Here is an 11,162-nt window from a genome sequence, read left to right on the forward strand (position 1 = left end):
ATTAAATACATGTTTAGTGTATAATTAATAAATACATGTTTATTGTATTAATATTAAATATATGTTTAGTGTATTAATATTAAATATATGTTTAGTTTATTAAAATTAAATACATGTTTTTTGTATTAATATTAAATACATGTTTAGTGTATTAATATTAAATATATGTTTAGTTTATTAAAATTAAATACATTTTTTGTATTGATATTAAATACATGTTTAGTGTGTAAATATTAAATATATGTTTAGTGTACAAATAGTAAAAATATGTTTAGTGTATAAATATTAAAAACTATGTTTAGTGTATGCATGACCAGACTTATGAAGAGGGAATGTGCGCCCTCCAGTGGAAATCTGCCTTAACTGCACACAAATAAATTAATTATTTCAGAGTGTGCCTTATTTAGAGAATAATAAATACATGTTTACTGTATGAATATTAAAAATATTAGTATATGATTATTAGATACATGCTCAGTGTATGAATATTAAATACATGTTTAGTGTACGAATATTTCAGTGTATAAATATTAAATACATGTTTAGTGTATAATTATTAATTAAACAATATATATATTGTTGAAACAATATATATATTGCCAGTGACGGCGTGGCGCAGTGGGGAGAGTGGCCGTGCGCAACCCGAGCGTCCCTGGTTCAATTCCCACCTAGTACCAACCTCGTCACGTCTGTTGTGTCCTGAGCAAGACACTTCACCCTTGCTCCTGATGGGTGCTGGTTGGCGCCTTGCATGGCAGCTCCCTCCATCAGTGTGTGAATGTGTGTGTGAATGGGTAAATGTGGAAGTAGTGTCAAAGTGCTTTGAGTACCTTGAAGGTAGAAAAGCGCTATACAAGTACAACCCATTCATTTATTTATTTATTTATATATATATATATATATATATAGAGAGAGAGAGAGAGAGAGAGAGAGAGAGAGAGAGAGAGAGAGAGAGAGAAAGAGAGAGAGAAAGGGAGAGAGAGAGAGAGATAGAGACCAGAATTATTAAGAGGGAATGTGCGCCCTCCTGTGGACTTCTGCTGCAACTGCACACACAAAGAACTTCATTACTTCCAAGTGTGCCTTATTTAGTGTCCCAGACTTCCAATTCCTCCTTTACATGTTTAGTGTATAAGTATTAATTAAACAACTGTTTAATATATGAATATTAAAAAATGTGCTTAGTGTATAAATATTAAATACATGTTTAGTGTATGAATAAATATATATATATATATATATATATATATATATATATATATATATATATATACTATATATATATATATATATATATACAGAGAGAGAGAGAGAGAGAGAGAGAAAGAGAGAGAGAAAGAGAGAGAGAGAAAGGGAGAGAGAGAGAGAGAGAGAGAGAGGGAGATAGAGACATAGAGACCAGAATTATTAAGAGGGAACGTGCGCCCTCCTGTGGACGTCTGCTGCAACTGCACACACGAATAAATTCATTACTTCCAAGTGTGCCTTATTTAGTGTCCCAGACTTCCAATTCCTCCTTTACATGTTTAGTGTATAAGTATTAATTAAACAACTGTTTAATACATGAATTTAAAAAAATGCGTTTAGTGTATAAATATTAAATACATGTTTAGTGTATAAATAAATATCTATATATATATATATATATATATAGAGAGAGAGAGAGAGAGAGAGAGAGAGAGAGAGAGAGAGAGAGAGCCACCGGAGCAGAGACTGTGAACAACAGATACCCTGTTTATAATCGACACCTGTGTAATATACATCACTTATGTTTTTATTTCAGTTTATTTTGCCAGTGACATTAAGTCATGACCGTGGTTAAGCGTCTGTCGTGTGTGTGTGTGGCCTCTTCAATGCCCAAGATGGCGGTCGCCGTTAGCAATGACTGCTACATGTAAAGCTGATCACTTTCTGTGTGGGTCCAAACCAGGCTAATCCGTGTTTATAGCTATGTATGCTTAAGACATTGTGGACATAACAAACTGTGTGAATGATGAACCGGCTAAATATTTTGGGATACTGAATGAGCAGTGTGTATTGACGGAAGAGCTAAGCTAATTATTATCCCGCCAGAATGCTCTAGCCCAGGGGTGTCAAACGTCCGGCCCGAGGGCCGCTTAAGGCCGGCTAACAAATTGTATCCGGCCCGCAGGATGAGTTAAAGTATAAAAATGTACCTGACATTTTTAAATGAAAGAAACAGCTCTTCTAAATGTGTCCACTGGATGTTGCAATAGCAATTCTTTGTAGTTGATGCAACATATGTACAAAATAAAGCACATGATGTTAGTACATCAGTCGAGGAAAATGAGCAAACCACACGAATAACATCCTGTAATTTGACTTTGATATAATTTGTTTTATCTTGAAAGACACCAATGAGTTGACTGATGAACATTATCACATAATGTATTCAGAAAATATAAATAACAACAAACAAAATGATTAACCACAGCATGTCAATGTAAAAAAAACTTTTTACACTTGTTCTATTTTCAAACAATGAAAAACAGTCTGAAGTTGTCTTTATTTTTAAGTTATCGTGCTGTGATTTTACCAGTCCGGCCTACTTGGGAGTAGATTTTTCTCCATGTAACCCCCGATCTAAAATGAGTTCGACACCTCTGCTCTAGCCGTAGGCCGGGGATATCCCCCCCGTTCAAATGTGTTGTGGGTATTAGTGCTGCCGTGATTAGTTGGCTAGGAATTCACACGGTTTTGATTGATTGATTGAAACTTTTATTGACAGATTGCACAGTACATATTCCGTACAACTGACCACTAAATGGTAACACCCCAATAAGTTTTTCAACTTGTTTAAGTCGGGGTCCACGTTAATCAATTCATGGTGGGCGAGAGAGAGACGTGAGCGTAACGTAGGCGTAACAATTAACACCGCCGCCCTTTATTTCTCTATATTTTCAAGATAGTCAACCATGTAAAGGCCATTTTTTTTTTTTAGCCGACGGGTTGTTCTACTATTGACCGCCTATTTATTTTTGTTCTCCCGTCCCAAACGGCTCACTGTAATTCACTTCCACAAGTCTGTGCCCTGCTGGAAAAGCAGATCAACTGAGAACAAGAGAGTATTAAGACACGTTAATACAATTATTCAGTGTGGAGTAATGGTCTATTACTGAACTGTCATTTTCACCTTTTATGTCATTCATGTTTATGCATTACTTACCTGCACTTATGTTCAAAGGGGTGACTCTACACTAAACACAGTATTTCCATAGCTAATATTACTTGCTAATACTTACCTGTAGGACCTGTTGAGTAAAGTTAACATGTATTTGAGTACTTACCATGAATATGTAGACAAAGTAACTGATATAATACTGAGTATGGTAAGTGTAGCATGTCTGTGTGGTGTAGCCTATATTATTTATATGTAATATAAGGTGTATGAAGTATCTGTTGAAGATAGAGGTGGTGGGAAAAAAATGGATAATTGTCTGCAGCTAAATGCTTTTAGTGAAACTAAATATTTCCATTTCATGTCTCTTGTGTTTCAGGGGAGGATTGAATGCAGTGCAAATATTGCAAATTGGAAAGCTCCAATCAAGAGGTATGGCTGTCATTTATTTATTAACTGTGGTACTTATATGTTCATTGCACTGTATGGAATAGGTGTAGGAGTGTACACATTTATTGACACGCTGCACTATACCTGCCCTCCCACTCCACTACATGCTCCTCCAACATAAAGCACCCCACTATACCATCAGCCCTGAAATTTCAAGTCAAAAGCTCACATTGTGATTAAAGTTAAATGCCATTGCTCCGCTGATTGTGTTTTTCAGATATCTGAAAAATGTCATGGCATCACCAGCAAAGACCTCCTGAAGATTTTCAATGAGTGCCTTGAGAATTATGTGCCTCGCCTGCTCAGACTGTACCGGGCTAGAAAGGAAGCTATTGGTCAGCAGATAGAAGACTTCCTGGATAAGCTTGATGAACAAGTAAGTGATGGACATGTGTCAGTAAAATGGATCTTATCAGTCATTGCTATATGTTCTTAGTTTGTGCTATTTGATAATTATAACAGTTTTTAATTTGCAAAAGTACAAAATGCTTTAGTCTGAAGGCTTGAAGTGTTTTTTTTCCCTTTTCTTGAGCATGCTACTGGTCAGACTTGCGGTCTACTGGTCATTACTAAAAACAACTTTTGATTTTGCCATTTGTATAAATCCACTATGGCGCTTCACTAATGTACATGCTTATGTTTTCCACTGTATACTCTATAGACATCAGACATTGTGTCTCACCGAAAGATGACAGCACTGAGATGCCTCCCCGTTTTTGTCTGGGACGACACAACTAAGTGTGGAGAGACGCAGCCGACGGGCCGACAGCGGGCGGACAGAGGCGTTCTGGACCAAGATGAAGGCCAGGAGGCGGGGCATGCGGCGTGACGCACGCGGAGCGGCAGGAGGACGGCCATCGGAGTCAGGTGCGTAGGACACACATCTGCTCACAATCTGCGCATCTGCTCCTAGACTTTAAGAGAGGCGAAGGGGGCACGATTGCGAGAGGGAAGACAGGAAAGGAAAGGAAACCACGGCAGCCCGACCACGAGCCCGACGACAGAGAGCAGTCCGCAACGAGTCCCCGCCACAGACGCAGCAGGCGAGCACCAAAGGGTGCAGAGCGACCAGGAAGAGGTGCCAGCGCACTAGAAATGGGTGCGCCCGACTGGCCCGAAGAAAGGTTGTTTGAACCAATAAATGGGAATCAAACCTGCTACGATGCGTCGTGTGTTCAATGTCACAGCAACCCACACGAGGACGGCTGGGAGTTTGTCACATACGTTTTTCCTGCAGCATTTGGTAAGTAATAATAATAATAGGACATTTACTTGAAAATTAAAAGTAATTTGGCCTAATGTAGCTTCAATGGAATAGTTCAACATTTTCATATTCTAGCTTGTTGCCCTGCTCTCTGGTTTAAGATCCGTCGATAGAAACCATTCCTTTAACTGTGGATGTATTTTTGAAGAAGAATCAGCCAATGTTTCCTCATCGCTTGTTAGATTAGCTCAAATACTGGTAGTCTATTGGTAGCCTGCCTTCGCCAACAGTCAGAAGATAAACTTTACAACTCTATTCCGACGACATGCTGTTAGTTTTAAGTTGCAGAAGAGAAAACGACGTTGCTGATGAATGTCTGTTGAATATAAACTAAATTCACCCTGGCTCACAGTCGGCGGCGGCATACTAACACTTACAACTGACTGATAGTTTTTGAGCTAAGCTTACTTGCGATGAACAATCTTCGCCTATTCCTTCCAAAATGCACAAACAGTTAAAATGAATGATTTCTGTTGCCTTGCCTTGAACCAGAGAGTGGAGCAACAAGCTAAACAACTATTACTATTTTAACATTTTGAGTAGGATCTGATTGTAGCTGAGATAGGCACCAGCAACCCCCGCGACTCCATAGGGAATAAGCGGTACAAAATGGATGGATGGATGGAGTAGGATCTCATAGCTGATGACAAAGATTTTATGCATAATACACTTTGTGTAGATTTCATTTCGTGCCCAGATTTGTTTTTGAATGCCCAAATGTCATATTCTTTAACCAATGCATATAATCATAAAGAAAAGTTCTTGCCCCAATTTTTTTTAAATATTTAATGGTTAATGTTCTACCTTCAATTCATTTGAAAGTAATTTAAGGGTTTTTCCCATTTTTTTGAACATTGTAAAATTGTAATCGTTCCCAGAAGATCCACACAATGACATCCTTTTGTTGGACCTAACACTCAATCATGCATGTGTTACTTACCCTCAGGAAAGTGACCCTGAAGAAAGAGTGCTCAGAGGCATGTCTGTTGGCATCCTTACAATCCTTGAAGAAGATGATCCTGCTGTATCACCCAACTTACGGGACTGGGCTGTTGTGTTGGAAGGTTCCATGGTGCTACATGACCTGCCAGACCTCGGTACCGCCTTTGCATACCTCTTTGGCCTACTGTATGCCATCAACATTGATTATCCAAAGGAGATGAAGTACACCTTTGAAGCAATTCAGTCTATCTTTTTCCAGCTTGGCTCTCAGTGCGGCCCTGCGATGAGGTGGCGACTTGTCCAGAGTGTACCCTGCCTGGCGCCCGATTGTAGCTGAGATAGGCGCCAGCGCCCCCCGTGACTCCAAAAGGGAATAAGCGGTAGGAAATGGATGGATGGATGGGCTCTCAGTGGACAAGGTCTCTGAAAACAAAGCTTTTGCTGTGACTCTTAATGTGGAAGCCAACCTATGTTTTCTGCCTGTTCGAGTGCATTGTGGTTGGTGCTCATATAAAACTTCAGGGCCAGTGATTTAAAACATGCAAGGCCACACGGAAAACAATTATATTTATTTTCAAAATGTATTTACAATTAAGTGAGATACACAATTTTTTGAATTTTTTTTTTTTTTCAAAATGTATTTAAAATTGAGTGAGATTCACAAAACGCCATTATGCCACATAACCCGCCAGAACTCGGTACTGCCATTTGTTATGTAGCATATTGGTATTTTGTGAATCTCACTTAAATGTAGATATATCTTTTTCTTTATATTTAAGTGAAGTTGACAAGAGGTGCATATTCACTGTCAGCTGATCAAGTTTGTCAACTCTTCTAATTTACTAAACACATTTTCTCTATCTATGAAGATAATTCTATCATCAAATCATTACACAATTATATTGCCTGGCTGCTGTAAAAGCATTTATTTCTTAGCTTTTAACTTTCTTAGCTGGCTTATTCACTTTAAAGAAAATAGCTGGGAAAGTGTCAAGGTCTCTGACACACCCAATTGAACCCTTATGTTAAACATGTTTCTAAATGAGAAATAAACAAGGTTTTGGATATATTTTGATGTCTGCTCTTTATTTTATTTATTCATTCAGCATTTAAAAAAAAAATTATCGCAACATAAATGTTACTTGACTTGTAAAGGAATTTTACTAACTGAAGTAACAAGAATTTCCGAGTTAGTTGAAGGTGAAAATACATGGAATTGAAGCATGAAATTTATTGTTGGTCCGACGTGAATATAATAATTTGGTGAACAAGATCGAGGTGGTAAAACTCTTTTCTAAACTTTGAAATCTTAGTTAAGTCAAGAACAGTAGTCAAAGTTCAACAAGAATATATGAGTTAGTTGAAGGTAAAAATACATGGAATTGAAGCATGAACTTTATTGTTGGTCCGACGTGAATATAATAATTTGGTGAACAAGAAGATCTGAGTTGACATAACTCTTATCTCAACTAGTTAAGTCAACAATAGTAAAACGCAAAAATCTTGTTGCATCAAGTTACCTTGAAAATGTGGGTTTTCTCAACTTTTTTTTTTATTTAAAGTGTACCGGTTTGATGTGCTCAAAACACCTCCATAGAGAGACCTTCGGGTGGCATCCTGAGCAGATGCCCGAACCACCTCATCTGGCTCCTCTCCATGTGGAGGAGCAGCGGCTTTACTTTGAGCTCCTCCCGGATGGCAGAGCTTCTCACCCTATCTCTAAGGGAGAGACCCACCACCCGGCGGAGGAAACTCATTCCGACCACTTTTACCCATGATCTTGTCCTTTTGGTCCTAACCCAAAGCTCATGACCATAGGTGAGGATGGGAACGTAGATCGACCAGTAAATTGAGAGCTTTGCCTTCCGGTTCAGCTCCTTCTTCACCACGTCCGCATTACTGAAGACGCCACACCGCGAACAAGACTCCGAGGTACTTGAACTCCTCCACTTGGGAGCAGGGTCTCCTCCCCAACCTGGAGATGGCGCTCCACCCTCTTCCGAATGATAACAATGGACTCGGATTTGGAGGTGCTGATTCCCATCCCAGTTGCTTCACACTCGGCTGTGAACCGATCCAGTGAGAGCTGAAGATCCTGGCCAGATGAAGCCATCGGGACCACATCATCTGCAAAAAGCAGAGACCTAATACTGCAGCCACCAAACCAGATCCCCTCAACACCTTGACTGCGCCTAGAAGTTATGTCCATGAAAGTTTTGAACAGGATGGGTGACAAAGTCCAACCGTGACTGGAAACGCCACACCGTCCCGTTAATATTATGTATAGTATATTAATATATGTGTATATATACATGAATATACACATGTATGGGATTTATATATATATATATATATATATATATATATATATATATAAATGGTAAATGTTTGTACTTGTATAGCGCTTTTCTACCTCTTTTTAAGGAGCCCAAAGCGCTTTGATAGTATTTCTCCATTCACACACACATTCACACACTGATGGCAGGAGCTGCCATGCAAGGCGCTAACCAGGATCCATCAGGAGCAAGGGTGAAGTGTCTTGCTTAAGGACACAACGGACGTGACTAGGATGGTAGAAGGTGGGGACATATACACATATATATATATATATATATATATCTTGATTGGATTATCCAGAGAATAGTGCTCGATACCGTGGTAGAGCGCAATATGTAGGTGTGGGAAAAATCACAAGACTACTTCATCTCTACAGAACTGTTTCATGAGGGGTTCCCTCAATCATCAGGAGATTTTAATGGAAGCATTCACATACAATGGTTTATATAGGGCACAGAGTGGGTGGGTACAGGCAGGCGTAGGGTGTGGTGATTGGCTCATGTGTTACCTAGGAGGTGTTTCCGTCTGTGACGGCATGCTGAGATGATTTCACTGTGCTTGTTGAGTGATGACGGGTCTGGATGATGTATAATAAACAGTGTCTCTTTTAAGCATAGGTTGCATCTTTTATTACCACTGTTGTAAGGTGTGCTGGATGCAAGAGTTTGCCATGTTATTGAATATTCAACATTATTGTCTTTGAGGTTCCAAATGTACTTGCTGAGTTCTGTGGAATATTATATATATATATATATTATCCAATTGTGGCCCTCGAGTCAAAACGTTTAGAGACTGCACTGGCCTTTCTAGAGCTTTTCAGGTCTTTAGTATTCACATTGCATTTAAACATGTTCTACAACCTGTCACTATTTACACTTCACACACCCTCTGTTACGGTGTGGTCGCATCGTGGATGTGGGAGGAGGGCCACCTCTTGATGCCAAAGGACCCGGAGCAAGCAGGATGAAGGTAGGAACTGGTTCTAATATAGAAATCCAAAATAACACATGACAAAAGGGTAAAATAAAGGTGCGCCAAAGCACGGGAAGTAAAATGCTAATGTTAGCAAGGGTTGAGTTCAAAGTCCAAAGCAGCGCGAGCCGAGCGCGCCGAGGCTAAGCTAAAACTTAGCGAGGAACAAACAAAAGGCTCGGGAGGAAACAACCTAACTGTTGCATTGAGCAAGCAAAACGTCCAGAATGAACTCAGGTAGCAGGCGGACTTAAATACTAACACAACAATCAAAAGCAGGTGTGCGTCCGAAAGTAAGAGCAGGTGGAGCGAATGAAGTAGCCATGGTGACAAAAACAAACAAGGAAGTGCTCAAACAATGGGATCGGCGGAGTCCAAACATAATAAGAAAATACACAAAAGCAAACAACAAATGAATCGTAACACGTGGCCATCTCCACCTCTCCAATGTCCTTCTTTCAACCATTAACCAGTGTCATCAAACTAATATCCTTCATGTCTTCATCTGACTTCAATGTATATATAATCTTGCAATTATCCACCATCATCTTTTTCCACCTTTCTACTCTTTTAGTGCGCTACTTTCCTTCATGACCTCCTCTCCGCTTCTTTCCTCTCTCCCCTCTGTTCCTATCCACGTCCATACCTTCCTCATACATCCCCTCCATATATCCACTTCCATCTCTTTTTAACCAGCTACCAGAAATCCAGAGCTGGGTAATGGAGAAGTTTTGTGAAATAATAAAAAAAAAATATTCACCTAAAAGCAAAAATAAAAATGAACTAAATCTCCTCTGTTCTGTACATCATTGTCCAAGTGACATTATATTGTCATCTTCCTCTTTATGCCATTTCCTCAAGGTGATGTTATGTATCGACAAGGGGGAAGGAGACCGCACAACAACAGGAGGTATAGCTCAACGGGTTTATTGAGTCTTTAATGAATACGTGGAGTGTGTATGCAACTATGTGTGTGGATGTTAGACTATGTGTGGAAATTAAAGGGGAACATTATCACCAGACTTAAGTGTCAATATATACCTTGATGGTGCAGAAAAAGAGACCATACATTTTTTTAACCGGTTTCCGAACTCTAAATGGGTGAATTTTGGCCAATTAAACGCCTTTGTTTATCGCTCTGTGGTGATGACGTCAGAACTTAACATCGCCGAGGTAATGAAGCCGCCATTTTAATTTTCAACACATTGCAAACATTGGGTCTCAGCTCTGTTATTTTCCGTTTTTTCGACAATTTTTTGGAACCTTGGAGACATCCTGCCTCGTCGGTGTGTTGTTGGAGGGTGTAACAACACTAACAGGGAGGGATTCAAGTTGCACCACTGGCCCGAAGATGCGAAAGTGGCAAGAAATCTGCTGCCAGACCCCCATTGAATGTGCCGGAGTGTCTGCACATTTTACCGGCGATGCTAAGGCAGACATGGCACAGAGATGTATGGATAACCTGCAGATGCATTTGCAACGATAAAGTCAACGAAATCACAAAGGTGAGTTTTGTTGATGTTGTTTACTTATGTGCTAATCAGACATATTTGGTCGCAGCGTGACTGCCAGCTAATCGATGCTAACATGCTATGCTAATCAATGCTAACATGCTATTTACCGGCGGTGCTAAAGCAGACATGGCACAGAGATGTATGGATAATCTGCAGATGCATTTGCAACAATATTACGTTTCCTTCCACCCACATTTAATGCGAAAAAAACACTTACCAATCGACGGATTTAAGTTGCTCCAGTGTCACAAGATGGGAAAGTCCTGATAGTTTGGTCCGCACATTTTACCGGCAATGCTAACGCAGCTATTCGGCCATGCTATGGTTATGAGTAGCGTCAATAGCTATTCGCTCAATAGCTTCAGTTTTTATCTCAATACTTTTATACTCCAACCATCTGTTTCAATACATGCGTAATCTGTTGAATCGCGTTAGCCGCTGAAATCAGAGTCTGAATCCAAGCTAATGTCGCTATATCTTGTTGTGATATTCGTCATGGTTTGTTTGTATTGGCAGCACTGTATGACGTCACAGGAAAATGAAC

General features: G+C 39.6%; 1 long non-coding RNA gene across 1 annotated transcript; it reads left to right on the forward strand.

The window, feature by feature from the left end:
* The first annotated feature begins 3,212 nt into the window (after positions 1-3,212).
* Positions 3,213-6,251, forward strand: LOC133541370 (uncharacterized). Its single transcript, XR_009803853.1, has 6 exons — positions 3,213-3,350; positions 3,519-3,571; positions 3,807-3,965; positions 4,251-4,832; positions 5,800-5,950; positions 6,055-6,251. It is a non-coding gene; the product is annotated as an uncharacterized LOC133541370 (long non-coding RNA).
* Positions 6,252-11,162: the final 4,911 nt, after the last annotated feature.

Source organism: Nerophis ophidion, linkage group LG23, assembly GCF_033978795.1.
Source record: "Nerophis ophidion isolate RoL-2023_Sa linkage group LG23, RoL_Noph_v1.0, whole genome shotgun sequence".
Taxonomy (NCBI): Eukaryota; Metazoa; Chordata; class Actinopteri; order Syngnathiformes; family Syngnathidae; genus Nerophis; species Nerophis ophidion.